The sequence below is a fragment of the Lepisosteus platostomus genome, unplaced genomic scaffold (genome assembly GCF_059453375.1).
Source record: "Lepisosteus platostomus isolate fLepPlt1 unplaced genomic scaffold, fLepPlt1.hap1 Scaffold_256_H1, whole genome shotgun sequence".
Lineage (NCBI taxonomy): Eukaryota > Metazoa > Chordata > Actinopteri > Semionotiformes > Lepisosteidae > Lepisosteus > Lepisosteus platostomus.
In genome coordinates this window covers 1-26,307 of record NW_028291637.1, presented here as the reverse complement: position 1 = coordinate 26,307, position 26,307 = coordinate 1, and the positions used below count along the sequence as shown (strand labels likewise).

At 62.9% G+C, this 26,307-nt stretch overlaps 25 non-coding genes across 25 annotated transcripts; all 25 read right to left on the bottom strand.

The window, feature by feature from the left end:
- Positions 1 to 698: 698 nt before the first annotated feature.
- LOC148635433 (U2 spliceosomal RNA) lies at positions 699 to 889 on the bottom strand. The gene has a single exon (XR_015933160.1). It is a non-coding gene; the product is annotated as a U2 spliceosomal RNA (small nuclear RNA).
- An 847-nt stretch (positions 890 to 1,736) lies between these two features.
- Positions 1,737 to 1,927, bottom strand: LOC148635432 (U2 spliceosomal RNA). The gene has a single exon (XR_015933159.1). It is a non-coding gene; the product is annotated as a U2 spliceosomal RNA (small nuclear RNA).
- Positions 1,928 to 2,774: 847 nt separating this feature from the next.
- Positions 2,775 to 2,965, bottom strand: LOC148635431 (U2 spliceosomal RNA). The gene has a single exon (XR_015933158.1). It is a non-coding gene; the product is annotated as a U2 spliceosomal RNA (small nuclear RNA).
- An 847-nt stretch (positions 2,966 to 3,812) lies between these two features.
- On the bottom strand, positions 3,813 to 4,003 carry LOC148635430 (U2 spliceosomal RNA). Its single transcript, XR_015933157.1, has one exon. It is a non-coding gene; the product is annotated as a U2 spliceosomal RNA (small nuclear RNA).
- Positions 4,004 to 4,850: 847 nt separating this feature from the next.
- LOC148635429 (U2 spliceosomal RNA) lies at positions 4,851 to 5,041 on the bottom strand. Its single transcript, XR_015933156.1, has one exon. It is a non-coding gene; the product is annotated as a U2 spliceosomal RNA (small nuclear RNA).
- An 847-nt stretch (positions 5,042 to 5,888) lies between these two features.
- Positions 5,889 to 6,079, bottom strand: LOC148635428 (U2 spliceosomal RNA). Its single transcript, XR_015933155.1, has one exon. It is a non-coding gene; the product is annotated as a U2 spliceosomal RNA (small nuclear RNA).
- An 838-nt stretch (positions 6,080 to 6,917) lies between these two features.
- Positions 6,918 to 7,108, bottom strand: LOC148635427 (U2 spliceosomal RNA). Its single transcript, XR_015933154.1, has one exon. It is a non-coding gene; the product is annotated as a U2 spliceosomal RNA (small nuclear RNA).
- An 847-nt stretch (positions 7,109 to 7,955) lies between these two features.
- LOC148635426 (U2 spliceosomal RNA) lies at positions 7,956 to 8,146 on the bottom strand. Its single transcript, XR_015933153.1, has one exon. It is a non-coding gene; the product is annotated as a U2 spliceosomal RNA (small nuclear RNA).
- An 847-nt stretch (positions 8,147 to 8,993) lies between these two features.
- LOC148635425 (U2 spliceosomal RNA) lies at positions 8,994 to 9,184 on the bottom strand. Its single transcript, XR_015933152.1, has one exon. It is a non-coding gene; the product is annotated as a U2 spliceosomal RNA (small nuclear RNA).
- Positions 9,185 to 10,031: 847 nt separating this feature from the next.
- LOC148635424 (U2 spliceosomal RNA) lies at positions 10,032 to 10,222 on the bottom strand. Its single transcript, XR_015933151.1, has one exon. It is a non-coding gene; the product is annotated as a U2 spliceosomal RNA (small nuclear RNA).
- An 847-nt stretch (positions 10,223 to 11,069) lies between these two features.
- On the bottom strand, positions 11,070 to 11,260 carry LOC148635423 (U2 spliceosomal RNA). The gene has a single exon (XR_015933149.1). It is a non-coding gene; the product is annotated as a U2 spliceosomal RNA (small nuclear RNA).
- An 847-nt stretch (positions 11,261 to 12,107) lies between these two features.
- On the bottom strand, positions 12,108 to 12,298 carry LOC148635422 (U2 spliceosomal RNA). Its single transcript, XR_015933148.1, has one exon. It is a non-coding gene; the product is annotated as a U2 spliceosomal RNA (small nuclear RNA).
- Positions 12,299 to 13,145: 847 nt separating this feature from the next.
- On the bottom strand, positions 13,146 to 13,336 carry LOC148635421 (U2 spliceosomal RNA). Its single transcript, XR_015933147.1, has one exon. It is a non-coding gene; the product is annotated as a U2 spliceosomal RNA (small nuclear RNA).
- An 847-nt stretch (positions 13,337 to 14,183) lies between these two features.
- On the bottom strand, positions 14,184 to 14,374 carry LOC148635420 (U2 spliceosomal RNA). Its single transcript, XR_015933146.1, has one exon. It is a non-coding gene; the product is annotated as a U2 spliceosomal RNA (small nuclear RNA).
- An 847-nt stretch (positions 14,375 to 15,221) lies between these two features.
- LOC148635419 (U2 spliceosomal RNA) lies at positions 15,222 to 15,412 on the bottom strand. The gene has a single exon (XR_015933145.1). It is a non-coding gene; the product is annotated as a U2 spliceosomal RNA (small nuclear RNA).
- Positions 15,413 to 16,259: 847 nt separating this feature from the next.
- LOC148635418 (U2 spliceosomal RNA) lies at positions 16,260 to 16,450 on the bottom strand. The gene has a single exon (XR_015933144.1). It is a non-coding gene; the product is annotated as a U2 spliceosomal RNA (small nuclear RNA).
- Positions 16,451 to 17,297: 847 nt separating this feature from the next.
- Positions 17,298 to 17,488, bottom strand: LOC148635417 (U2 spliceosomal RNA). The gene has a single exon (XR_015933143.1). It is a non-coding gene; the product is annotated as a U2 spliceosomal RNA (small nuclear RNA).
- An 847-nt stretch (positions 17,489 to 18,335) lies between these two features.
- Positions 18,336 to 18,526, bottom strand: LOC148635416 (U2 spliceosomal RNA). Its single transcript, XR_015933142.1, has one exon. It is a non-coding gene; the product is annotated as a U2 spliceosomal RNA (small nuclear RNA).
- An 847-nt stretch (positions 18,527 to 19,373) lies between these two features.
- On the bottom strand, positions 19,374 to 19,564 carry LOC148635415 (U2 spliceosomal RNA). Its single transcript, XR_015933141.1, has one exon. It is a non-coding gene; the product is annotated as a U2 spliceosomal RNA (small nuclear RNA).
- An 849-nt stretch (positions 19,565 to 20,413) lies between these two features.
- LOC148635414 (U2 spliceosomal RNA) lies at positions 20,414 to 20,604 on the bottom strand. Its single transcript, XR_015933140.1, has one exon. It is a non-coding gene; the product is annotated as a U2 spliceosomal RNA (small nuclear RNA).
- Positions 20,605 to 21,451: 847 nt separating this feature from the next.
- On the bottom strand, positions 21,452 to 21,642 carry LOC148635413 (U2 spliceosomal RNA). Its single transcript, XR_015933173.1, has one exon. It is a non-coding gene; the product is annotated as a U2 spliceosomal RNA (small nuclear RNA).
- An 847-nt stretch (positions 21,643 to 22,489) lies between these two features.
- On the bottom strand, positions 22,490 to 22,680 carry LOC148635412 (U2 spliceosomal RNA). Its single transcript, XR_015933172.1, has one exon. It is a non-coding gene; the product is annotated as a U2 spliceosomal RNA (small nuclear RNA).
- An 847-nt stretch (positions 22,681 to 23,527) lies between these two features.
- Positions 23,528 to 23,718, bottom strand: LOC148635411 (U2 spliceosomal RNA). Its single transcript, XR_015933161.1, has one exon. It is a non-coding gene; the product is annotated as a U2 spliceosomal RNA (small nuclear RNA).
- Positions 23,719 to 24,565: 847 nt separating this feature from the next.
- Positions 24,566 to 24,756, bottom strand: LOC148635410 (U2 spliceosomal RNA). The gene has a single exon (XR_015933150.1). It is a non-coding gene; the product is annotated as a U2 spliceosomal RNA (small nuclear RNA).
- An 847-nt stretch (positions 24,757 to 25,603) lies between these two features.
- Positions 25,604 to 25,794, bottom strand: LOC148635409 (U2 spliceosomal RNA). The gene has a single exon (XR_015933139.1). It is a non-coding gene; the product is annotated as a U2 spliceosomal RNA (small nuclear RNA).
- Positions 25,795 to 26,307: the final 513 nt, after the last annotated feature.

The following is a 26,307-nucleotide window of genomic DNA, read 5'->3' as shown; positions in this document are numbered from 1 at the left end:
CCCGCCTGCCTTCCTGCCAGTCCCGGGCGGGGGCCCTGCTCTTTGATCTTCTGTCAACGGCCCGACAACGACCGCAGCCGCAGGGGGCGCCAGCCGCCCGGCCTCCTTAGCTTAGGCCCCTCCCACCGGCAGCAGCTGCGCCCAACCGGCTGCAAGCCAAAGCCGAGCGCCAGCACCTGCGGGCAGAGGCAAGGGGCAGCTCTCTCTCGGGAGGGAGGGAGGGACGGGGACGCGCGCGCACACACGCCTGCCTGCCTGCCTGCCGAAAAAAAAGAAAGAAAAGGTGGATATACTAAGTTTTTTGGAGGGAAAACGCCCAGCTGTCGAAAGGGGCCCGCCTGCAGGGACGGGGACGGACACGCACGCAAGCAAGCAAGCAAGCAAGCAAGCAAGCAAGCAAGCCACGCCTGCCTCCCTGGGAAAAGGCTGAAAAACCTAAGTTTTTTGGAGGGAAAACGCACGGGAGCCGAAAAGGGGGCCGGCCTGCTTGCCCAGAGAGTCGAGACGCGGGAAAGCGCACAGAGGGAGCACGGGAACCGAGAGGGCGAGAGAGAGACAGAACACAGAGACACACAGATGGGGGACGAGGGACGAGACCCGAGAAGAAGGAGCTCCAGTCCACTTCGCTTGCTTGCTCGCTCGCTCGCTAGCTAGCTAGCTACCTAGCTACCTACGTCTGTCTTTTCACCGCTGAGAGAAGGTGGTGCACCGCTCCCGGAGGCGCTGCAATACCGGGCCGATGCGTGGAGAGGACGGAGCAAGCTCCTGATCCAGCTCCCTGTTCCAAAAATCCGTTTAATATGTGGTCCCCCGATGGGGGACGTATCAGATATTAAACTGATAAGAACAGATACTACACTTGATCTTAGCCAAAAGGCCGAGAAGCGATGCCCACAAAGGCGCGGACCGACGCGCGGGCGTTCCGCTGGCGCACAGTGGCGCAGGCCGACTCCTCTGGAGCCCGGGACCCGCGCAGCTGCCGGCCTCCCTGCAGCCAGAGGCCTGCCGCGGGACTCTGCTCCCCCTCTCTCTTGCCTGCCCGCCTGCCTTCCTGCCAGTCCCGGGCGGGGGCCCTGCTCTTTGATCTTCTGTCAACGGCCCGACAACGACCGCAGCCGCAGGGGGCGCCAGCCGCCCGGCCTCCTTAGCTTAGGCCCCTCCCACCGGCAGCAGCTGCGCCCAACCGGCTGCAAGCCAAAGCCGAGCGCCAGCACCTGCGGGCAGAGGCAAGGGGCAGCTCTCTCTCGGGAGGGAGGGAGGGACGGGGACGCGCGCGCACACACGCCTGCCTGCCTGCCTGCCGAAAAAAAAGAAAGAAAAGGTGGATATACTAAGTTTTTTGGAGGGAAAACGCCCAGCTGTCGAAAGGGGCCCGCCTGCAGGGACGGGGACGGACACGCACGCAAGCAAGCAAGCAAGCAAGCAAGCAAGCAAGCAAGCCACGCCTGCCTCCCTGGGAAAAGGCTGAAAAACCTAAGTTTTTTGGAGGGAAAACGCACGGGAGCCGAAAAGGGGGCCGGCCTGCTTGCCCAGAGAGTCGAGACGCGGGAAAGCGCACAGAGGGAGCACGGGAACCGAGAGGGCGAGAGAGAGACAGAACACAGAGACACACAGATGGGGGACGAGGGACGAGACCCGAGAAGAAGGAGCTCCAGTCCACTTCGCTTGCTTGCTCGCTCGCTCGCTAGCTAGCTAGCTACCTAGCTACCTACGTCTGTCTTTTCACCGCTGAGAGAAGGTGGTGCACCGCTCCCGGAGGCGCTGCAATACCGGGCCGATGCGTGGAGAGGACGGAGCAAGCTCCTGATCCAGCTCCCTGTTCCAAAAATCCGTTTAATATGTGGTCCCCCGATGGGGGACGTATCAGATATTAAACTGATAAGAACAGATACTACACTTGATCTTAGCCAAAAGGCCGAGAAGCGATGCCCACAAAGGCGCGGACCGACGCGCGGGCGTTCCGCTGGCGCACAGTGGCGCAGGCCGACTCCTCTGGAGCCCGGGACCCGCGCAGCTGCCGGCCTCCCTGCAGCCAGAGGCCTGCCGCGGGACTCTGCTCCCCCTCTCTCTTGCCTGCCCGCCTGCCTTCCTGCCAGTCCCGGGCGGGGGCCCTGCTCTTTGATCTTCTGTCAACGGCCCGACAACGACCGCAGCCGCAGGGGGCGCCAGCCGCCCGGCCTCCTTAGCTTAGGCCCCTCCCACCGGCAGCAGCTGCGCCCAACCGGCTGCAAGCCAAAGCCGAGCGCCAGCACCTGCGGGCAGAGGCAAGGGGCAGCTCTCTCTCGGGAGGGAGGGAGGGACGGGGACGCGCGCGCACACACGCCTGCCTGCCTGCCTGCCGAAAAAAAAGAAAGAAAAGGTGGATATACTAAGTTTTTTGGAGGGAAAACGCCCAGCTGTCGAAAGGGGCCCGCCTGCAGGGACGGGGACGGACACGCACGCAAGCAAGCAAGCAAGCAAGCAAGCAAGCAAGCAAGCCACGCCTGCCTCCCTGGGAAAAGGCTGAAAAACCTAAGTTTTTTGGAGGGAAAACGCACGGGAGCCGAAAAGGGGGCCGGCCTGCTTGCCCAGAGAGTCGAGACGCGGGAAAGCGCACAGAGGGAGCACGGGAACCGAGAGGGCGAGAGAGAGACAGAACACAGAGACACACAGATGGGGGACGAGGGACGAGACCCGAGAAGAAGGAGCTCCAGTCCACTTCGCTTGCTTGCTCGCTCGCTCGCTAGCTAGCTAGCTACCTAGCTACCTACGTCTGTCTTTTCACCGCTGAGAGAAGGTGGTGCACCGCTCCCGGAGGCGCTGCAATACCGGGCCGATGCGTGGAGAGGACGGAGCAAGCTCCTGATCCAGCTCCCTGTTCCAAAAATCCGTTTAATATGTGGTCCCCCGATGGGGGACGTATCAGATATTAAACTGATAAGAACAGATACTACACTTGATCTTAGCCAAAAGGCCGAGAAGCGATGCCCACAAAGGCGCGGACCGACGCGCGGGCGTTCCGCTGGCGCACAGTGGCGCAGGCCGACTCCTCTGGAGCCCGGGACCCGCGCAGCTGCCGGCCTCCCTGCAGCCAGAGGCCTGCCGCGGGACTCTGCTCCCCCTCTCTCTTGCCTGCCCGCCTGCCTTCCTGCCAGTCCCGGGCGGGGGCCCTGCTCTTTGATCTTCTGTCAACGGCCCGACAACGACCGCAGCCGCAGGGGGCGCCAGCCGCCCGGCCTCCTTAGCTTAGGCCCCTCCCACCGGCAGCAGCTGCGCCCAACCGGCTGCAAGCCAAAGCCGAGCGCCAGCACCTGCGGGCAGAGGCAAGGGGCAGCTCTCTCTCGGGAGGGAGGGAGGGACGGGGACGCGCGCGCACACACGCCTGCCTGCCTGCCTGCCGAAAAAAAAGAAAGAAAAGGTGGATATACTAAGTTTTTTGGAGGGAAAACGCCCAGCTGTCGAAAGGGGCCCGCCTGCAGGGACGGGGACGGACACGCACGCAAGCAAGCAAGCAAGCAAGCAAGCAAGCAAGCAAGCCACGCCTGCCTCCCTGGGAAAAGGCTGAAAAACCTAAGTTTTTTGGAGGGAAAACGCACGGGAGCCGAAAAGGGGGCCGGCCTGCTTGCCCAGAGAGTCGAGACGCGGGAAAGCGCACAGAGGGAGCACGGGAACCGAGAGGGCGAGAGAGAGACAGAACACAGAGACACACAGATGGGGGACGAGGGACGAGACCCGAGAAGAAGGAGCTCCAGTCCACTTCGCTTGCTTGCTCGCTCGCTCGCTAGCTAGCTAGCTACCTAGCTACCTACGTCTGTCTTTTCACCGCTGAGAGAAGGTGGTGCACCGCTCCCGGAGGCGCTGCAATACCGGGCCGATGCGTGGAGAGGACGGAGCAAGCTCCTGATCCAGCTCCCTGTTCCAAAAATCCGTTTAATATGTGGTCCCCCGATGGGGGACGTATCAGATATTAAACTGATAAGAACAGATACTACACTTGATCTTAGCCAAAAGGCCGAGAAGCGATGCCCACAAAGGCGCGGACCGACGCGCGGGCGTTCCGCTGGCGCACAGTGGCGCAGGCCGACTCCTCTGGAGCCCGGGACCCGCGCAGCTGCCGGCCTCCCTGCAGCCAGAGGCCTGCCGCGGGACTCTGCTCCCCCTCTCTCTTGCCTGCCCGCCTGCCTTCCTGCCAGTCCCGGGCGGGGGCCCTGCTCTTTGATCTTCTGTCAACGGCCCGACAACGACCGCAGCCGCAGGGGGCGCCAGCCGCCCGGCCTCCTTAGCTTAGGCCCCTCCCACCGGCAGCAGCTGCGCCCAACCGGCTGCAAGCCAAAGCCGAGCGCCAGCACCTGCGGGCAGAGGCAAGGGGCAGCTCTCTCTCGGGAGGGAGGGAGGGACGGGGACGCGCGCGCACACACGCCTGCCTGCCTGCCTGCCGAAAAAAAAGAAAGAAAAGGTGGATATACTAAGTTTTTTGGAGGGAAAACGCCCAGCTGTCGAAAGGGGCCCGCCTGCAGGGACGGGGACGGACACGCACGCAAGCAAGCAAGCAAGCAAGCAAGCAAGCAAGCAAGCCACGCCTGCCTCCCTGGGAAAAGGCTGAAAAACCTAAGTTTTTTGGAGGGAAAACGCACGGGAGCCGAAAAGGGGGCCGGCCTGCTTGCCCAGAGAGTCGAGACGCGGGAAAGCGCACAGAGGGAGCACGGGAACCGAGAGGGCGAGAGAGAGACAGAACACAGAGACACACAGATGGGGGACGAGGGACGAGACCCGAGAAGAAGGAGCTCCAGTCCACTTCGCTTGCTTGCTCGCTCGCTCGCTAGCTAGCTAGCTACCTAGCTACCTACGTCTGTCTTTTCACCGCTGAGAGAAGGTGGTGCACCGCTCCCGGAGGCGCTGCAATACCGGGCCGATGCGTGGAGAGGACGGAGCAAGCTCCTGATCCAGCTCCCTGTTCCAAAAATCCGTTTAATATGTGGTCCCCCGATGGGGGACGTATCAGATATTAAACTGATAAGAACAGATACTACACTTGATCTTAGCCAAAAGGCCGAGAAGCGATGCCCACAAAGGCGCGGACCGACGCGCGGGCGTTCCGCTGGCGCACAGTGGCGCAGGCCGACTCCTCTGGAGCCCGGGACCCGCGCAGCTGCCGGCCTCCCTGCAGCCAGAGGCCTGCCGCGGGACTCTGCTCCCCCTCTCTCTTGCCTGCCCGCCTGCCTTCCTGCCAGTCCCGGGCGGGGGCCCTGCTCTTTGATCTTCTGTCAACGGCCCGACAACGACCGCAGCCGCAGGGGGCGCCAGCCGCCCGGCCTCCTTAGCTTAGGCCCCTCCCACCGGCAGCAGCTGCGCCCAACCGGCTGCAAGCCAAAGCCGAGCGCCAGCACCTGCGGGCAGAGGCAAGGGGCAGCTCTCTCTCGGGAGGGAGGGAGGGACGGGGACGCGCGCGCACACACGCCTGCCTGCCTGCCTGCCGAAAAAAAAGAAAGAAAAGGTGGATATACTAAGTTTTTTGGAGGGAAAACGCCCAGCTGTCGAAAGGGGCCCGCCTGCAGGGACGGGGACGGACACGCACGCAAGCAAGCAAGCAAGCAAGCAAGCAAGCAAGCAAGCCACGCCTGCCTCCCTGGGAAAAGGCTGAAAAACCTAAGTTTTTTGGAGGGAAAACGCACGGGAGCCGAAAAGGGGGCCGGCCTGCTTGCCCAGAGAGTCGAGACGCGGGAAAGCGCACAGAGGGAGCACGGGAACCGAGAGGGCGAGAGAGAGACAGAACACAGAGACACACAGATGGGGGACGAGGGACGAGACCCGAGAAGAAGGAGCTCCAGTCCACTTCGCTTGCTTGCTCGCTCGCTCGCTAGCTAGCTAGCTACCTAGCTACCTACGTCTGTCTTTTCACCGCTGAGAGAAGGTGGTGCACCGCTCCCGGAGGCGCTGCAATACCGGGCCGATGCGTGGAGAGGACGGAGCAAGCTCCTGATCCAGCTCCCTGTTCCAAAAATCCGTTTAATATGTGGTCCCCCGATGGGGGACGTATCAGATATTAAACTGATAAGAACAGATACTACACTTGATCTTAGCCAAAAGGCCGAGAAGCGATGCCCACAAAGGCGCGGACCGACGCGCGGGCGTTCCGCTGGCGCACAGTGGCGCAGGCCGACTCCTCTGGAGCCCGGGACCCGCGCAGCTGCCGGCCTCCCTGCAGCCAGAGGCCTGCCGCGGGACTCTGCTCCCCCTCTCTCTTGCCTGCCCGCCTGCCTTCCTGCCAGTCCCGGGCGGGGGCCCTGCTCTTTGATCTTCTGTCAACGGCCCGACAACGACCGCAGCCGCAGGGGGCGCCAGCCGCCCGGCCTCCTTAGCTTAGGCCCCTCCCACCGGCAGCAGCTGCGCCCAACCGGCTGCAAGCCAAAGCCGAGCGCCAGCACCTGCGGGCAGAGGCAAGGGGCAGCTCTCTCTCGGGAGGGAGGGAGGGACGGGGACGCGCGCGCACACACGCCTGCCTGCCTGCCTGCCGAAAAAAAAGAAAGAAAAGGTGGATATACTAAGTTTTTTGGAGGGAAAACGCCCAGCTGTCGAAAGGGGCCCGCCTGCAGGGACGGGGACGGACACGCACGCAAGCAAGCAAGCAAGCAAGCAAGCAAGCAAGCAAGCCACGCCTGCCTCCCTGGGAAAAGGCTGAAAAACCTAAGTTTTTTGGAGGGAAAACGCACGGGAGCCGAAAACCTGCTTGCCCAGAGAGTCGAGACGCGGGAAAGCGCACAGAGGGAGCACGGGAACCGAGAGGGCGAGAGAGAGACAGAACACAGAGACACACAGATGGGGGACGAGGGACGAGACCCGAGAAGAAGGAGCTCCAGTCCACTTCGCTTGCTTGCTCGCTCGCTCGCTAGCTAGCTAGCTACCTAGCTACCTACGTCTGTCTTTTCACCGCTGAGAGAAGGTGGTGCACCGCTCCCGGAGGCGCTGCAATACCGGGCCGATGCGTGGAGAGGACGGAGCAAGCTCCTGATCCAGCTCCCTGTTCCAAAAATCCGTTTAATATGTGGTCCCCCGATGGGGGACGTATCAGATATTAAACTGATAAGAACAGATACTACACTTGATCTTAGCCAAAAGGCCGAGAAGCGATGCCCACAAAGGCGCGGACCGACGCGCGGGCGTTCCGCTGGCGCACAGTGGCGCAGGCCGACTCCTCTGGAGCCCGGGACCCGCGCAGCTGCCGGCCTCCCTGCAGCCAGAGGCCTGCCGCGGGACTCTGCTCCCCCTCTCTCTTGCCTGCCCGCCTGCCTTCCTGCCAGTCCCGGGCGGGGGCCCTGCTCTTTGATCTTCTGTCAACGGCCCGACAACGACCGCAGCCGCAGGGGGCGCCAGCCGCCCGGCCTCCTTAGCTTAGGCCCCTCCCACCGGCAGCAGCTGCGCCCAACCGGCTGCAAGCCAAAGCCGAGCGCCAGCACCTGCGGGCAGAGGCAAGGGGCAGCTCTCTCTCGGGAGGGAGGGAGGGACGGGGACGCGCGCGCACACACGCCTGCCTGCCTGCCTGCCGAAAAAAAAGAAAGAAAAGGTGGATATACTAAGTTTTTTGGAGGGAAAACGCCCAGCTGTCGAAAGGGGCCCGCCTGCAGGGACGGGGACGGACACGCACGCAAGCAAGCAAGCAAGCAAGCAAGCAAGCAAGCAAGCCACGCCTGCCTCCCTGGGAAAAGGCTGAAAAACCTAAGTTTTTTGGAGGGAAAACGCACGGGAGCCGAAAAGGGGGCCGGCCTGCTTGCCCAGAGAGTCGAGACGCGGGAAAGCGCACAGAGGGAGCACGGGAACCGAGAGGGCGAGAGAGAGACAGAACACAGAGACACACAGATGGGGGACGAGGGACGAGACCCGAGAAGAAGGAGCTCCAGTCCACTTCGCTTGCTTGCTCGCTCGCTCGCTAGCTAGCTAGCTACCTAGCTACCTACGTCTGTCTTTTCACCGCTGAGAGAAGGTGGTGCACCGCTCCCGGAGGCGCTGCAATACCGGGCCGATGCGTGGAGAGGACGGAGCAAGCTCCTGATCCAGCTCCCTGTTCCAAAAATCCGTTTAATATGTGGTCCCCCGATGGGGGACGTATCAGATATTAAACTGATAAGAACAGATACTACACTTGATCTTAGCCAAAAGGCCGAGAAGCGATGCCCACAAAGGCGCGGACCGACGCGCGGGCGTTCCGCTGGCGCACAGTGGCGCAGGCCGACTCCTCTGGAGCCCGGGACCCGCGCAGCTGCCGGCCTCCCTGCAGCCAGAGGCCTGCCGCGGGACTCTGCTCCCCCTCTCTCTTGCCTGCCCGCCTGCCTTCCTGCCAGTCCCGGGCGGGGGCCCTGCTCTTTGATCTTCTGTCAACGGCCCGACAACGACCGCAGCCGCAGGGGGCGCCAGCCGCCCGGCCTCCTTAGCTTAGGCCCCTCCCACCGGCAGCAGCTGCGCCCAACCGGCTGCAAGCCAAAGCCGAGCGCCAGCACCTGCGGGCAGAGGCAAGGGGCAGCTCTCTCTCGGGAGGGAGGGAGGGACGGGGACGCGCGCGCACACACGCCTGCCTGCCTGCCTGCCGAAAAAAAAGAAAGAAAAGGTGGATATACTAAGTTTTTTGGAGGGAAAACGCCCAGCTGTCGAAAGGGGCCCGCCTGCAGGGACGGGGACGGACACGCACGCAAGCAAGCAAGCAAGCAAGCAAGCAAGCAAGCAAGCCACGCCTGCCTCCCTGGGAAAAGGCTGAAAAACCTAAGTTTTTTGGAGGGAAAACGCACGGGAGCCGAAAAGGGGGCCGGCCTGCTTGCCCAGAGAGTCGAGACGCGGGAAAGCGCACAGAGGGAGCACGGGAACCGAGAGGGCGAGAGAGAGACAGAACACAGAGACACACAGATGGGGGACGAGGGACGAGACCCGAGAAGAAGGAGCTCCAGTCCACTTCGCTTGCTTGCTCGCTCGCTCGCTAGCTAGCTAGCTACCTAGCTACCTACGTCTGTCTTTTCACCGCTGAGAGAAGGTGGTGCACCGCTCCCGGAGGCGCTGCAATACCGGGCCGATGCGTGGAGAGGACGGAGCAAGCTCCTGATCCAGCTCCCTGTTCCAAAAATCCGTTTAATATGTGGTCCCCCGATGGGGGACGTATCAGATATTAAACTGATAAGAACAGATACTACACTTGATCTTAGCCAAAAGGCCGAGAAGCGATGCCCACAAAGGCGCGGACCGACGCGCGGGCGTTCCGCTGGCGCACAGTGGCGCAGGCCGACTCCTCTGGAGCCCGGGACCCGCGCAGCTGCCGGCCTCCCTGCAGCCAGAGGCCTGCCGCGGGACTCTGCTCCCCCTCTCTCTTGCCTGCCCGCCTGCCTTCCTGCCAGTCCCGGGCGGGGGCCCTGCTCTTTGATCTTCTGTCAACGGCCCGACAACGACCGCAGCCGCAGGGGGCGCCAGCCGCCCGGCCTCCTTAGCTTAGGCCCCTCCCACCGGCAGCAGCTGCGCCCAACCGGCTGCAAGCCAAAGCCGAGCGCCAGCACCTGCGGGCAGAGGCAAGGGGCAGCTCTCTCTCGGGAGGGAGGGAGGGACGGGGACGCGCGCGCACACACGCCTGCCTGCCTGCCTGCCGAAAAAAAAGAAAGAAAAGGTGGATATACTAAGTTTTTTGGAGGGAAAACGCCCAGCTGTCGAAAGGGGCCCGCCTGCAGGGACGGGGACGGACACGCACGCAAGCAAGCAAGCAAGCAAGCAAGCAAGCAAGCAAGCCACGCCTGCCTCCCTGGGAAAAGGCTGAAAAACCTAAGTTTTTTGGAGGGAAAACGCACGGGAGCCGAAAAGGGGGCCGGCCTGCTTGCCCAGAGAGTCGAGACGCGGGAAAGCGCACAGAGGGAGCACGGGAACCGAGAGGGCGAGAGAGAGACAGAACACAGAGACACACAGATGGGGGACGAGGGACGAGACCCGAGAAGAAGGAGCTCCAGTCCACTTCGCTTGCTTGCTCGCTCGCTCGCTAGCTAGCTAGCTACCTAGCTACCTACGTCTGTCTTTTCACCGCTGAGAGAAGGTGGTGCACCGCTCCCGGAGGCGCTGCAATACCGGGCCGATGCGTGGAGAGGACGGAGCAAGCTCCTGATCCAGCTCCCTGTTCCAAAAATCCGTTTAATATGTGGTCCCCCGATGGGGGACGTATCAGATATTAAACTGATAAGAACAGATACTACACTTGATCTTAGCCAAAAGGCCGAGAAGCGATGCCCACAAAGGCGCGGACCGACGCGCGGGCGTTCCGCTGGCGCACAGTGGCGCAGGCCGACTCCTCTGGAGCCCGGGACCCGCGCAGCTGCCGGCCTCCCTGCAGCCAGAGGCCTGCCGCGGGACTCTGCTCCCCCTCTCTCTTGCCTGCCCGCCTGCCTTCCTGCCAGTCCCGGGCGGGGGCCCTGCTCTTTGATCTTCTGTCAACGGCCCGACAACGACCGCAGCCGCAGGGGGCGCCAGCCGCCCGGCCTCCTTAGCTTAGGCCCCTCCCACCGGCAGCAGCTGCGCCCAACCGGCTGCAAGCCAAAGCCGAGCGCCAGCACCTGCGGGCAGAGGCAAGGGGCAGCTCTCTCTCGGGAGGGAGGGAGGGACGGGGACGCGCGCGCACACACGCCTGCCTGCCTGCCTGCCGAAAAAAAAGAAAGAAAAGGTGGATATACTAAGTTTTTTGGAGGGAAAACGCCCAGCTGTCGAAAGGGGCCCGCCTGCAGGGACGGGGACGGACACGCACGCAAGCAAGCAAGCAAGCAAGCAAGCAAGCAAGCAAGCCACGCCTGCCTCCCTGGGAAAAGGCTGAAAAACCTAAGTTTTTTGGAGGGAAAACGCACGGGAGCCGAAAAGGGGGCCGGCCTGCTTGCCCAGAGAGTCGAGACGCGGGAAAGCGCACAGAGGGAGCACGGGAACCGAGAGGGCGAGAGAGAGACAGAACACAGAGACACACAGATGGGGGACGAGGGACGAGACCCGAGAAGAAGGAGCTCCAGTCCACTTCGCTTGCTTGCTCGCTCGCTCGCTAGCTAGCTAGCTACCTAGCTACCTACGTCTGTCTTTTCACCGCTGAGAGAAGGTGGTGCACCGCTCCCGGAGGCGCTGCAATACCGGGCCGATGCGTGGAGAGGACGGAGCAAGCTCCTGATCCAGCTCCCTGTTCCAAAAATCCGTTTAATATGTGGTCCCCCGATGGGGGACGTATCAGATATTAAACTGATAAGAACAGATACTACACTTGATCTTAGCCAAAAGGCCGAGAAGCGATGCCCACAAAGGCGCGGACCGACGCGCGGGCGTTCCGCTGGCGCACAGTGGCGCAGGCCGACTCCTCTGGAGCCCGGGACCCGCGCAGCTGCCGGCCTCCCTGCAGCCAGAGGCCTGCCGCGGGACTCTGCTCCCCCTCTCTCTTGCCTGCCCGCCTGCCTTCCTGCCAGTCCCGGGCGGGGGCCCTGCTCTTTGATCTTCTGTCAACGGCCCGACAACGACCGCAGCCGCAGGGGGCGCCAGCCGCCCGGCCTCCTTAGCTTAGGCCCCTCCCACCGGCAGCAGCTGCGCCCAACCGGCTGCAAGCCAAAGCCGAGCGCCAGCACCTGCGGGCAGAGGCAAGGGGCAGCTCTCTCTCGGGAGGGAGGGAGGGACGGGGACGCGCGCGCACACACGCCTGCCTGCCTGCCTGCCGAAAAAAAAGAAAGAAAAGGTGGATATACTAAGTTTTTTGGAGGGAAAACGCCCAGCTGTCGAAAGGGGCCCGCCTGCAGGGACGGGGACGGACACGCACGCAAGCAAGCAAGCAAGCAAGCAAGCAAGCAAGCAAGCCACGCCTGCCTCCCTGGGAAAAGGCTGAAAAACCTAAGTTTTTTGGAGGGAAAACGCACGGGAGCCGAAAAGGGGGCCGGCCTGCTTGCCCAGAGAGTCGAGACGCGGGAAAGCGCACAGAGGGAGCACGGGAACCGAGAGGGCGAGAGAGAGACAGAACACAGAGACACACAGATGGGGGACGAGGGACGAGACCCGAGAAGAAGGAGCTCCAGTCCACTTCGCTTGCTTGCTCGCTCGCTCGCTAGCTAGCTAGCTACCTAGCTACCTACGTCTGTCTTTTCACCGCTGAGAGAAGGTGGTGCACCGCTCCCGGAGGCGCTGCAATACCGGGCCGATGCGTGGAGAGGACGGAGCAAGCTCCTGATCCAGCTCCCTGTTCCAAAAATCCGTTTAATATGTGGTCCCCCGATGGGGGACGTATCAGATATTAAACTGATAAGAACAGATACTACACTTGATCTTAGCCAAAAGGCCGAGAAGCGATGCCCACAAAGGCGCGGACCGACGCGCGGGCGTTCCGCTGGCGCACAGTGGCGCAGGCCGACTCCTCTGGAGCCCGGGACCCGCGCAGCTGCCGGCCTCCCTGCAGCCAGAGGCCTGCCGCGGGACTCTGCTCCCCCTCTCTCTTGCCTGCCCGCCTGCCTTCCTGCCAGTCCCGGGCGGGGGCCCTGCTCTTTGATCTTCTGTCAACGGCCCGACAACGACCGCAGCCGCAGGGGGCGCCAGCCGCCCGGCCTCCTTAGCTTAGGCCCCTCCCACCGGCAGCAGCTGCGCCCAACCGGCTGCAAGCCAAAGCCGAGCGCCAGCACCTGCGGGCAGAGGCAAGGGGCAGCTCTCTCTCGGGAGGGAGGGAGGGACGGGGACGCGCGCGCACACACGCCTGCCTGCCTGCCTGCCGAAAAAAAAGAAAGAAAAGGTGGATATACTAAGTTTTTTGGAGGGAAAACGCCCAGCTGTCGAAAGGGGCCCGCCTGCAGGGACGGGGACGGACACGCACGCAAGCAAGCAAGCAAGCAAGCAAGCAAGCAAGCAAGCCACGCCTGCCTCCCTGGGAAAAGGCTGAAAAACCTAAGTTTTTTGGAGGGAAAACGCACGGGAGCCGAAAAGGGGGCCGGCCTGCTTGCCCAGAGAGTCGAGACGCGGGAAAGCGCACAGAGGGAGCACGGGAACCGAGAGGGCGAGAGAGAGACAGAACACAGAGACACACAGATGGGGGACGAGGGACGAGACCCGAGAAGAAGGAGCTCCAGTCCACTTCGCTTGCTTGCTCGCTCGCTCGCTAGCTAGCTAGCTACCTAGCTACCTACGTCTGTCTTTTCACCGCTGAGAGAAGGTGGTGCACCGCTCCCGGAGGCGCTGCAATACCGGGCCGATGCGTGGAGAGGACGGAGCAAGCTCCTGATCCAGCTCCCTGTTCCAAAAATCCGTTTAATATGTGGTCCCCCGATGGGGGACGTATCAGATATTAAACTGATAAGAACAGATACTACACTTGATCTTAGCCAAAAGGCCGAGAAGCGATGCCCACAAAGGCGCGGACCGACGCGCGGGCGTTCCGCTGGCGCACAGTGGCGCAGGCCGACTCCTCTGGAGCCCGGGACCCGCGCAGCTGCCGGCCTCCCTGCAGCCAGAGGCCTGCCGCGGGACTCTGCTCCCCCTCTCTCTTGCCTGCCCGCCTGCCTTCCTGCCAGTCCCGGGCGGGGGCCCTGCTCTTTGATCTTCTGTCAACGGCCCGACAACGACCGCAGCCGCAGGGGGCGCCAGCCGCCCGGCCTCCTTAGCTTAGGCCCCTCCCACCGGCAGCAGCTGCGCCCAACCGGCTGCAAGCCAAAGCCGAGCGCCAGCACCTGCGGGCAGAGGCAAGGGGCAGCTCTCTCTCGGGAGGGAGGGAGGGACGGGGACGCGCGCGCACACACGCCTGCCTGCCTGCCTGCCGAAAAAAAAGAAAGAAAAGGTGGATATACTAAGTTTTTTGGAGGGAAAACGCCCAGCTGTCGAAAGGGGCCCGCCTGCAGGGACGGGGACGGACACGCACGCAAGCAAGCAAGCAAGCAAGCAAGCAAGCAAGCAAGCCACGCCTGCCTCCCTGGGAAAAGGCTGAAAAACCTAAGTTTTTTGGAGGGAAAACGCACGGGAGCCGAAAAGGGGGCCGGCCTGCTTGCCCAGAGAGTCGAGACGCGGGAAAGCGCACAGAGGGAGCACGGGAACCGAGAGGGCGAGAGAGAGACAGAACACAGAGACACACAGATGGGGGACGAGGGACGAGACCCGAGAAGAAGGAGCTCCAGTCCACTTCGCTTGCTTGCTCGCTCGCTCGCTAGCTAGCTAGCTACCTAGCTACCTACGTCTGTCTTTTCACCGCTGAGAGAAGGTGGTGCACCGCTCCCGGAGGCGCTGCAATACCGGGCCGATGCGTGGAGAGGACGGAGCAAGCTCCTGATCCAGCTCCCTGTTCCAAAAATCCGTTTAATATGTGGTCCCCCGATGGGGGACGTATCAGATATTAAACTGATAAGAACAGATACTACACTTGATCTTAGCCAAAAGGCCGAGAAGCGATGCCCACAAAGGCGCGGACCGACGCGCGGGCGTTCCGCTGGCGCACAGTGGCGCAGGCCGACTCCTCTGGAGCCCGGGACCCGCGCAGCTGCCGGCCTCCCTGCAGCCAGAGGCCTGCCGCGGGACTCTGCTCCCCCTCTCTCTTGCCTGCCCGCCTGCCTTCCTGCCAGTCCCGGGCGGGGGCCCTGCTCTTTGATCTTCTGTCAACGGCCCGACAACGACCGCAGCCGCAGGGGGCGCCAGCCGCCCGGCCTCCTTAGCTTAGGCCCCTCCCACCGGCAGCAGCTGCGCCCAACCGGCTGCAAGCCAAAGCCGAGCGCCAGCACCTGCGGGCAGAGGCAAGGGGCAGCTCTCTCTCGGGAGGGAGGGAGGGACGGGGACGCGCGCGCACACACGCCTGCCTGCCTGCCTGCCGAAAAAAAAGAAAGAAAAGGTGGATATACTAAGTTTTTTGGAGGGAAAACGCCCAGCTGTCGAAAGGGGCCCGCCTGCAGGGACGGGGACGGACACGCACGCAAGCAAGCAAGCAAGCAAGCAAGCAAGCAAGCAAGCCACGCCTGCCTCCCTGGGAAAAGGCTGAAAAACCTAAGTTTTTTGGAGGGAAAACGCACGGGAGCCGAAAAGGGGGCCGGCCTGCTTGCCCAGAGAGTCGAGACGCGGGAAAGCGCACAGAGGGAGCACGGGAACCGAGAGGGCGAGAGAGAGACAGAACACAGAGACACACAGATGGGGGACGAGGGACGAGACCCGAGAAGAAGGAGCTCCAGTCCACTTCGCTTGCTTGCTCGCTCGCTCGCTAGCTAGCTAGCTACCTAGCTACCTACGTCTGTCTTTTCACCGCTGAGAGAAGGTGGTGCACCGCTCCCGGAGGCGCTGCAATACCGGGCCGATGCGTGGAGAGGACGGAGCAAGCTCCTGATCCAGCTCCCTGTTCCAAAAATCCGTTTAATATGTGGTCCCCCGATGGGGGACGTATCAGATATTAAACTGATAAGAACAGATACTACACTTGATCTTAGCCAAAAGGCCGAGAAGCGATGCCCACAAAGGCGCGGACCGACGCGCGGGCGTTCCGCTGGCGCACAGTGGCGCAGGCCGACTCCTCTGGAGCCCGGGACCCGCGCAGCTGCCGGCCTCCCTGCAGCCAGAGGCCTGCCGCGGGACTCTGCTCCCCCTCTCTCTTGCCTGCCCGCCTGCCTTCCTGCCAGTCCCGGGCGGGGGCCCTGCTCTTTGATCTTCTGTCAACGGCCCGACAACGACCGCAGCCGCAGGGGGCGCCAGCCGCCCGGCCTCCTTAGCTTAGGCCCCTCCCACCGGCAGCAGCTGCGCCCAACCGGCTGCAAGCCAAAGCCGAGCGCCAGCACCTGCGGGCAGAGGCAAGGGGCAGCTCTCTCTCGGGAGGGAGGGAGGGACGGGGACGCGCGCGCACACACGCCTGCCTGCCTGCCTGCCGAAAAAAAAGAAAGAAAAGGTGGATATACTAAGTTTTTTGGAGGGAAAACGCCCAGCTGTCGAAAGGGGCCCGCCTGCAGGGACGGGGACGGACACGCACGCAAGCAAGCAAGCAAGCAAGCAAGCAAGCAAGCAAGCCACGCCTGCCTCCCTGGGAAAAGGCTGAAAAACCTAAGTTTTTTGGAGGGAAAACGCACGGGAGCCGAAAAGGGGGCCGGCCTGCTTGCCCAGAGAGTCGAGACGCGGGAAAGCGCACAGAGGGAGCACGGGAACCGAGAGGGCGAGAGAGAGACAGAACACAGAGACACACAGATGGGGGACGAGGGACGAGACCCGAGAAGAAGGAGCTCCAGTCCACTTCGCTTGCTTGCTCGCTCGCTCGCTAGCTAGCTAGCTACCTAGCTACCTACGTCTGTCTTTTCACCGCTGAGAGAAGGTGGTGCACCGCTCCCGGAGGCGCTGCAATACCGGGCCGATGCGTGGAGAGGACGGAGCAAGCTCCTGATCCAGCTCCCTGTTCCAAAAATCCGTTTAATATGTGGTCCCCCGATGGGGGACGTATCAGATATTAAACTGATAAGAACAGATACTACACTTGATCTTAGCCAAAAGGCCGAGAAGCGATGCCCACAAAGGCGCGGACCGACGCGCGGGCGTTCCGCTGGCGCACAGTGGCGCAGGCCGACTCCTCTGGAGCCCGGGACCCGCGCAGCTGCCGGCCTCCCTGCAGCCAGAGGCCTGCCGCGGGACTCTGCTCCCCCTCTCTCTTGCCTGCCCGCCTGCCTTCCTGCCAGTCCCGGGCGGGGGCCCTGCTCTTTGATCTTCTGTCAACGGCCCGACAACGACCGCAGCCGCAGGGGGCGCCAGCCGCCCGGCCTCCTTAGCTTAGGCCCCTCCCACCGGCAGCAGCTGCGCCCAACCGGCTGCAAGCCAAAGCCGAGCGCCAGCACCTGCGGGCAGAGGCAAGGGGCAGCTCTCTCTCGGGAGGGAGGGAGGGACGGGGACGCGCGCGCACACACGCCTGCCTGCCTGCCTGCCGAAAAAAAAGAAAGAAAAGGTGGATATACTAAGTTTTTTGGAGGGAAAACGCCCAGCTGTCGAAAGGGGCCCGCCTGCAGGGACGGGGACGGACACGCACGCAAGCAAGCAAGCAAGCAAGCAAGCAAGCAAGCAAGCCACGCCTGCCTCCCTGGGAAAAGGCTGAAAAACCTAAGTTTTTTGGAGGGAAAACGCACGGGAGCCGAAAAGGGGGCCGGCCTGCTTGCCCAGAGAGTCGAGACGCGGGAAAGCGCACAGAGGGAGCACGGGAACCGAGAGGGCGAGAGAGAGACAGAACACAGAGACACACAGATGGGGGACGAGGGACGAGACCCGAGAAGAAGGAGCTCCAGTCCACTTCGCTTGCTTGCTCGCTCGCTCGCTAGCTAGCTAGCTACCTAGCTACCTACGTCTGTCTTTTCACCGCTGAGAGAAGGTGGTGCACCGCTCCCGGAGGCGCTGCAATACCGGGCCGATGCGTGGAGAGGACGGAGCAAGCTCCTGATCCAGCTCCCTGTTCCAAAAATCCGTTTAATATGTGGTCCCCCGATGGGGGACGTATCAGATATTAAACTGATAAGAACAGATACTACACTTGATCTTAGCCAAAAGGCCGAGAAGCGATGCCCACAAAGGCGCGGACCGACGCGCGGGCGTTCCGCTGGCGCACAGTGGCGCAGGCCGACTCCTCTGGAGCCCGGGACCCGCGCAGCTGCCGGCCTCCCTGCAGCCAGAGGCCTGCCGCGGGACTCTGCTCCCCCTCTCTCTTGCCTGCCCGCCTGCCTTCCTGCCAGTCCCGGGCGGGGGCCCTGCTCTTTGATCTTCTGTCAACGGCCCGACAACGACCGCAGCCGCAGGGGGCGCCAGCCGCCCGGCCTCCTTAGCTTAGGCCCCTCCCACCGGCAGCAGCTGCGCCCAACCGGCTGCAAGCCAAAGCCGAGCGCCAGCACCTGCGGGCAGAGGCAAGGGGCAGCTCTCTCTCGGGAGGGAGGGAGGGACGGGGACGCGCGCGCACACACGCCTGCCTGCCTGCCTGCCGAAAAAAAAGAAAGAAAAGGTGGATATACTAAGTTTTTTGGAGGGAAAACGCCCAGCTGTCGAAAGGGGCCCGCCTGCAGGGACGGGGACGGACACGCACGCAAGCAAGCAAGCAAGCAAGCAAGCAAGCAAGCAAGCCACGCCTGCCTCCCTGGGAAAAGGCTGAAAAACCTAAGTTTTTTGGAGGGAAAACGCACGGGAGCCGAAAAGGGGGCCGGCCTGCTTGCCCAGAGAGTCGAGACGCGGGAAAGCGCACAGAGGGAGCACGGGAACCGAGAGGGCGAGAGAGAGACAGAACACAGAGACACACAGATGGGGGACGAGGGACGAGACCCGAGAAGAAGGAGCTCCAGTCCACTTCGCTTGCTTGCTCGCTCGCTCGCTAGCTAGCTAGCTACCTAGCTACCTACGTCTGTCTTTTCACCGCTGAGAGAAGGTGGTGCACCGCTCCCGGAGGCGCTGCAATACCGGGCCGATGCGTGGAGAGGACGGAGCAAGCTCCTGATCCAGCTCCCTGTTCCAAAAATCCGTTTAATATGTGGTCCCCCGATGGGGGACGTATCAGATATTAAACTGATAAGAACAGATACTACACTTGATCTTAGCCAAAAGGCCGAGAAGCGATGCCCACAAAGGCGCGGACCGACGCGCGGGCGTTCCGCTGGCGCACAGTGGCGCAGGCCGACTCCTCTGGAGCCCGGGACCCGCGCAGCTGCCGGCCTCCCTGCAGCCAGAGGCCTGCCGCGGGACTCTGCTCCCCCTCTCTCTTGCCTGCCCGCCTGCCTTCCTGCCAGTCCCGGGCGGGGGCCCTGCTCTTTGATCTTCTGTCAACGGCCCGACAACGACCGCAGCCGCAGGGGGCGCCAGCCGCCCGGCCTCCTTAGCTTAGGCCCCTCCCACCGGCAGCAGCTGCGCCCAACCGGCTGCAAGCCAAAGCCGAGCGCCAGCACCTGCGGGCAGAGGCAAGGGGCAGCTCTCTCTCGGGAGGGAGGGAGGGACGGGGACGCGCGCGCACACACGCCTGCCTGCCTGCCTGCCGAAAAAAAAGAAAGAAAAGGTGGATATACTAAGTTTTTTGGAGGGAAAACGCCCAGCTGTCGAAAGGGGCCCGCCTGCAGGGACGGGGACGGACACGCACGCAAGCAAGCAAGCAAGCAAGCAAGCAAGCAAGCAAGCCACGCCTGCCTCCCTGGGAAAAGGCTGAAAAACCTAAGTTTTTTGGAGGGAAAACGCACGGGAGCCGAAAAGGGGGCCGGCCTGCTTGCCCAGAGAGTCGAGACGCGGGAAAGCGCACAGAGGGAGCACGGGAACCGAGAGGGCGAGAGAGAGACAGAACACAGAGACACACAGATGGGGGACGAGGGACGAGACCCGAGAAGAAGGAGCTCCAGTCCACTTCGCTTGCTTGCTCGCTCGCTCGCTAGCTAGCTAGCTACCTAGCTACCTACGTCTGTCTTTTCACCGCTGAGAGAAGGTGGTGCACCGCTCCCGGAGGCGCTGCAATACCGGGCCGATGCGTGGAGAGGACGGAGCAAGCTCCTGATCCAGCTCCCTGTTCCAAAAATCCGTTTAATATGTGGTCCCCCGATGGGGGACGTATCAGATATTAAACTGATAAGAACAGATACTACACTTGATCTTAGCCAAAAGGCCGAGAAGCGATGCCCACAAAGGCGCGGACCGACGCGCGGGCGTTCCGCTGGCGCACAGTGGCGCAGGCCGACTCCTCTGGAGCCCGGGACCCGCGCAGCTGCCGGCCTCCCTGCAGCCAGAGGCCTGCCGCGGGACTCTGCTCCCCCTCTCTCTTGCCTGCCCGCCTGCCTTCCTGCCAGTCCCGGGCGGGGGCCCTGCTCTTTGATCTTCTGTCAACGGCCCGACAACGACCGCAGCCGCAGGGGGCGCCAGCCGCCCGGCCTCCTTAGCTTAGGCCCCTCCCACCGGCAGCAGCTGCGCCCAACCGGCTGCAAGCCAAAGCCGAGCGCCAGCACCTGCGGGCAGAGGCAAGGGGCAGCTCTCTCTCGGGAGGGAGGGAGGGACGGGGACGCGCGCGCGCACACACGCCTGCCTGCCTGCCTGCCGAAAAAAAAGAAAGAAAAGGTGGATATACTAAGTTTTTTGGAGGGAAAACGCCCAGCTGTCGAAAGGGGCCCGCCTGCAGGGACGGGGACGGACACGCACGCAAGCAAGCAAGCAAGCAAGCAAGCAAGCAAGCAAGCCACGCCTGCCTCCCTGGGAAAAGGCTGAAAAACCTAAGTTTTTTGGAGGGAAAACGCACGGGAGCCGAAAAGGGGGCCGGCCTGCTTGCCCAGAGAGTCGAGACGCGGGAAAGCGCACAGAGGGAGCACGGGAACCGAGAGGGCGAGAGAGAGACAGAACACAGAGACACACAGATGGGGGACGAGGGACGAGACCCGAGAAGAAGGAGCTCCAGTCCACTTCGCTTGCTTGCTCGCTCGCTCGCTAGCTAGCTAGCTACCTAGCTACCTACGTCTGTCTTTTCACCGCTGAGAGAAGGTGGTGCACCGCTCCCGGAGGCGCTGCAATACCGGGCCGATGCGTGGAGAGGACGGAGCAAGCTCCTGATCCAGCTCCCTGTTCCAAAAATCCGTTTAATATGTGGTCCCCCGATGGGGGACGTATCAGATATTAAACTGATAAGAACAGATACTACACTTGATCTTAGCCAAAAGGCCGAGAAGCGATGCCCACAAAGGCGCGGACCGACGCGCGGGCGTTCCGCTGGCGCACAGTGGCGCAGGCCGACTCCTCTGGAGCCCGGGACCCGCGCAGCTGCCGGCCTCCCTGCAGCCAGAGGCCTGCCGCGGGACTCTGCTCCCCCTCTCTCTTGCCTGCCCGCCTGCCTTCCTGCCAGTCCCGGGCGGGGGCCCTGCTCTTTGATCTTCTGTCAACGGCCCGACAACGACCGCAGCCGCAGGGGGCGCCAGCCGCCCGGCCTCCTTAGCTTAGGCCCCTCCCACCGGCAGCAGCTGCGCCCAACCGGCTGCAAGCCAAAGCCGAGCGCCAGCACCTGCGGGCAGAGGCAAGGGGCAGCTCTCTCTCGGGAGGGAGGGAGGGACGGGGACGCGCGCGCACACACGCCTGCCTGCCTGCCTGCCGAAAAAAAAGAAAGAAAAGGTGGATATACTAAGTTTTTTGGAGGGAAAACGCCCAGCTGTCGAAAGGGGCCCGCCTGCAGGGACGGGGACGGACACGCACGCAAGCAAGCAAGCAAGCAAGCAAGCAAGCAAGCAAGCCACGCCTGCCTCCCTGGGAAAAGGCTGAAAAACCTAAGTTTTTTGGAGGGAAAACGCACGGGAGCCGAAAAGGGGGCCGGCCTGCTTGCCCAGAGAGTCGAGACGCGGGAAAGCGCACAGAGGGAGCACGGGAACCGAGAGGGCGAGAGAGAGACAGAACACAGAGACACACAGATGGGGGACGAGGGACGAGACCCGAGAAGAAGGAGCTCCAGTCCACTTCGCTTGCTTGCTCGCTCGCTCGCTAGCTAGCTAGCTACCTAGCTACCTACGTCTGTCTTTTCACCGCTGAGAGAAGGTGGTGCACCGCTCCCGGAGGCGCTGCAATACCGGGCCGATGCGTGGAGAGGACGGAGCAAGCTCCTGATCCAGCTCCCTGTTCCAAAAATCCGTTTAATATGTGGTCCCCCGATGGGGGACGTATCAGATATTAAACTGATAAGAACAGATACTACACTTGATCTTAGCCAAAAGGCCGAGAAGCGATGCCCACAAAGGCGCGGACCGACGCGCGGGCGTTCCGCTGGCGCACAGTGGCGCAGGCCGACTCCTCTGGAGCCCGGGACCCGCGCAGCTGCCGGCCTCCCTGCAGCCAGAGGCCTGCCGCGGGACTCTGCTCCCCCTCTCTCTTGCCTGCCCGCCTGCCTTCCTGCCAGTCCCGGGCGGGGGCCCTGCTCTTTGATCTTCTGTCAACGGCCCGACAACGACCGCAGCCGCAGGGGGCGCCAGCCGCCCGGCCTCCTTAGCTTAGGCCCCTCCCACCGGCAGCAGCTGCGCCCAACCGGCTGCAAGCCAAAGCCGAGCGCCAGCACCTGCGGGCAGAGGCAAGGGGCAGCTCTCTCTCGGGAGGGAGGGAGGGACGGGGACGCGCGCGCACACACGCCTGCCTGCCTGCCTGCCGAAAAAAAAGAAAGAAAAGGTGGATATACTAAGTTTTTTGGAGGGAAAACGCCCAGCTGTCGAAAGGGGCCCGCCTGCAGGGACGGGGACGGACACGCACGCAAGCAAGCAAGCAAGCAAGCAAGCAAGCAAGCAAGCCACGCCTGCCTCCCTGGGAAAAGGCTGAAAAACCTAAGTTTTTTGGAGGGAAAACGCACGGGAGCCGAAAAGGGGGCCGGCCTGCTTGCCCAGAGAGTCGAGACGCGGGAAAGCGCACAGAGGGAGCACGGGAACCGAGAGGGCGAGAGAGAGACAGAACACAGAGACACACAGATGGGGGACGAGGGACGAGACCCGAGAAGAAGGAGCTCCAGTCCACTTCGCTTGCTTGCTCGCTCGCTCGCTAGCTAGCTAGCTACCTAGCTACCTACGTCTGTCTTTTCACCGCTGAGAGAAGGTGGTGCACCGCTCCCGGAGGCGCTGCAATACCGGGCCGATGCGTGGAGAGGACGGAGCAAGCTCCTGATCCAGCTCCCTGTTCCAAAAATCCGTTTAATATGTGGTCCCCCGATGGGGGACGTATCAGATATTAAACTGATAAGAACAGATACTACACTTGATCTTAGCCAAAAGGCCGAGAAGCGATGCCCACAAAGGCGCGGACCGACGCGCGGGCGTTCCGCTGGCGCACAGTGGCGCAGGCCGACTCCTCTGGAGCCCGGGACCCGCGCAGCTGCCGGCCTCCCTGCAGCCAGAGGCCTGCCGCGGGACTCTGCTCCCCCTCTCTCTTGCCTGCCCGCCTGCCTTCCTGCCAGTCCCGGGCGGGGGCCCTGCTCTTTGATCTTCTGTCAACGGCCCGACAACGACCGCAGCCGCAGGGGGCGCCAGCCGCCCGGCCTCCTTAGCTTAGGCCCCTCCCACCGGCAGCAGCTGCGCCCAACCGGCTGCAAGCCAAAGCCGAGCGCCAGCACCTGCGGGCAGAGGCAAGGGGCAGCTCTCTCTCGGGAGGGAGGGAGGGACGGGGACGCGCGCGCACACACGCCTGCCTGCCTGCCTGCCGAAAAAAAAGAAAGAAAAGGTGGATATACTAAGTTTTTTGGAGGGAAAACGCCCAGCTGTCGAAAGGGGCCCGCCTGCAGGGACGGGGACGGACACGCACGCAAGCAAGCAAGCAAGCAAGCAAGCAAGCAAGCAAGCCACGCCTGCCTCCCTGGGAAAAGGCTGAAAAACCTAAGTTTTTTGGAGGGAAAACGCACGGGAGCCGAAAAGGGGGCCGGCCTGCTTGCCCAGAGAGTCGAGACGCGGGAAAGCGCACAGAGGGAGCACGGGAACCGAGAGGGCGAGAGAGAGACAGAACACAGAGACACACAGATGGGGGACGAGGGACGAGACCCGAGAAGAAGGAGCTCCAGTCCACTTCGCTTGCTTGCTCGCTCGCTCGCTAGCTAGCTAGCTACCTAGCTACCTACGTCTGTCTTTTCACCGCTGAGAGAAGGTGGTGCACCGCTCCCGGAGGCGCTGCAATACCGGGCCGATGCGTGGAGAGGACGGAGCAAGCTCCTGATCCAGCTCCCTGTTCCAAAAATCCGTTTAATATGTGGTCCCCCGATGGGGGACGTATCAGATATTAAACTGATAAGAACAGATACTACACTTGATCTTAGCCAAAAGGCCGAGAAGCGATGCCCACAAAGGCGCGGACCGACGCGCGGGCGTTCCGCTGGCGCACAGTGGCGCAGGCCGACTCCTCTGGAGCCCGGGACCCGCGCAGCTGCCGGCCTCCCTGCAGCCAGAGGCCTGCCGCGGGACTCTGCTCCCCCTCTCTCTTGCCTGCCCGCCTGCCTTCCTGCCAGTCCCGGGCGGGGGCCCTGCTCTTTGATCTTCTGTCAACGGCCCGACAACGACCGCAGCCGCAGGGGGCGCCAGCCGCCCGGCCTCCTTAGCTTAGGCCCCTCCCACCGGCAGCAGCTGCGCCCAACCGGCTGCAAGCCAAAGCCGAGCGCCAGCACCTGCGGGCAGAGGCAAGGGGCAGCTCTCTCTCGGGAGGGAGGGAGGGACGGGGACGCGCGCGCACACACGCCTGCCTGCCTGCCTGCCGAAAAAAAAGAAAGAAAAGGTGGATATACTAAGTTTTTTGGAGGGAAAACGCCCAGCTGTCGAAAGGGGCCCGCCTGCAGGGACGGGGACGGACACGCACGCAAGCAAGCAAGCAAGCAAGCAAGCAAGCAAGCAAGCCACGCCTGCCTCCCTGGGAAAAGGCTGAAAAACCTAAGTTTTTTGGAGGGAAAACGCACGGGAGCCGAAAAGGGGGCCGGCCTGCTTGCCCAGAGAGTCGAGACGCGGGAAAGCGCACAGAGGGAGCACGGGAACCGAGAGGGCGAGAGAGAGACAGAACACAGAGACACACAGATGGGGGACGAGGGACGAGACCCGAGAAGAAGGAGCTCCAGTCCACTTCGCTTGCTTGCTCGCTCGCTCGCTAGCTAGCTAGCTACCTAGCTACCTACGTCTGTCTTTTCACCGCTGAGAGAAGGTGGTGCACCGCTCCCGGAGGCGCTGCAATACCGGGCCGATGCGTGGAGAGGACGGAGCAAGCTCCTGATCCAGCTCCCTGTTCCAAAAATCCGTTTAATATGTGGTCCCCCGATGGGGGACGTATCAGATATTAAACTGATAAGAACAGATACTACACTTGATCTTAGCCAAAAGGCCGAGAAGCGATGCCCACAAAGGCGCGGACCGACGCGCGGGCGTTCCGCTGGCGCACAGTGGCGCAGGCCGACTCCTCTGGAGCCCGGGACCCGCGCAGCTGCCGGCCTCCCTGCAGCCAGAGGCCTGCCGCGGGACTCTGCTCCCCCTCTCTCTTGCCTGCCCGCCTGCCTTCCTGCCAGTCCCGGGCGGGGGCCCTGCTCTTTGATCTTCTGTCAACGGCCCGACAACGACCGCAGCCGCAGGGGGCGCCAGCCGCCCGGCCTCCTTAGCTTAGGCCCCTCCCACCGGCAGCAGCTGCGCCCAACCGGCTGCAAGCCAAAGCCGAGCGCCAGCACCTGCGGGCAGAGGCAAGGGGCAGCTCTCTCTCGGGAGGGAGGGAGGGACGGGGACGCGCGCGCACACACGCCTGCCTGCCTGCCTGCCGAAAAAAAAGAAAGAAAAGGTGGATATACTAAGTTTTTTGGAGGGAAAACGCCCAGCTGTCGAAAGGGGCCCGCCTGCAGGGACGGGGACGGACACGCACGCAAGCAAGCAAGCAAGCAAGCAAGCAAGCAAGCAAGCCACGCCTGCCTCCCTGGGAAAAGGCTGAAAAACCTAAGTTTTTTGGAGGGAAAACGCACGGGAGCCGAAAAGGGGGCCGGCCTGCTTGCCCAGAGAGTCGAGACGCGGGAAAGCGCACAGAGGGAGCACGGGAACCGAGAGGGCGAGAGAGAGACAGAACACAGAGACACACAGATGGGGGACGAGGGACGAGACCCGAGAAGAAGGAGCTCCAGTCCACTTCGCTTGCTTGCTCGCTCGCTCGCTAGCTAGCTAGCTACCTAGCTACCTACGTCTGTCTTTTCACCGCTGAGAGAAGGTGGTGCACCGCTCCCGGAGGCGCTGCAATACCGGGCCGATGCGTGGAGAGGACGGAGCAAGCTCCTGATCCAGCTCCCTGTTCCAAAAATCCGTTTAATATGTGGTCCCCCGATGGGGGACGTATCAGATATTAAACTGATAAGAACAGATACTACACTTGATCTTAGCCAAAAGGCCGAGAAGCGATGCCCACAAAGGCGCGGACCGACGCGCGGGCGTTCCGCTGGCGCACAGTGGCGCAGGCCGACTCCTCTGGAGCCCGGGACCCGCGCAGCTGCCGGCCTCCCTGCAGCCAGAGGCCTGCCGCGGGACTCTGCTCCCCCTCTCTCTTGCCTGCCCGCCTGCCTTCCTGCCAGTCCCGGGCGGGGGCCCTGCTCTTTGATCTTCTGTCAACGGCCCGACAACGACCGCAGCCGCAGGGGGCGCCAGCCGCCCGGCCTCCTTAGCTTAGGCCCCTCCCACCGGCAGCAGCTGCGCCCAACCGGCTGCAAGCCAAAGCCGAGCGCCAGCACCTGCGGGCAGAGGCAAGGGGCAGCTCTCTCTCGGGAGGGAGGGAGGGACGGGGACGCGCGCGCACACACGCCTGCCTGCCTGCCTGCCGAAAAAAAAGAAAGAAAAGGTGGATATACTAAGTTTTTTGGAGGGAAAACGCCCAGCTGTCGAAAGGGGCCCGCCTGCAGGGACGGGGACGGACACGCAC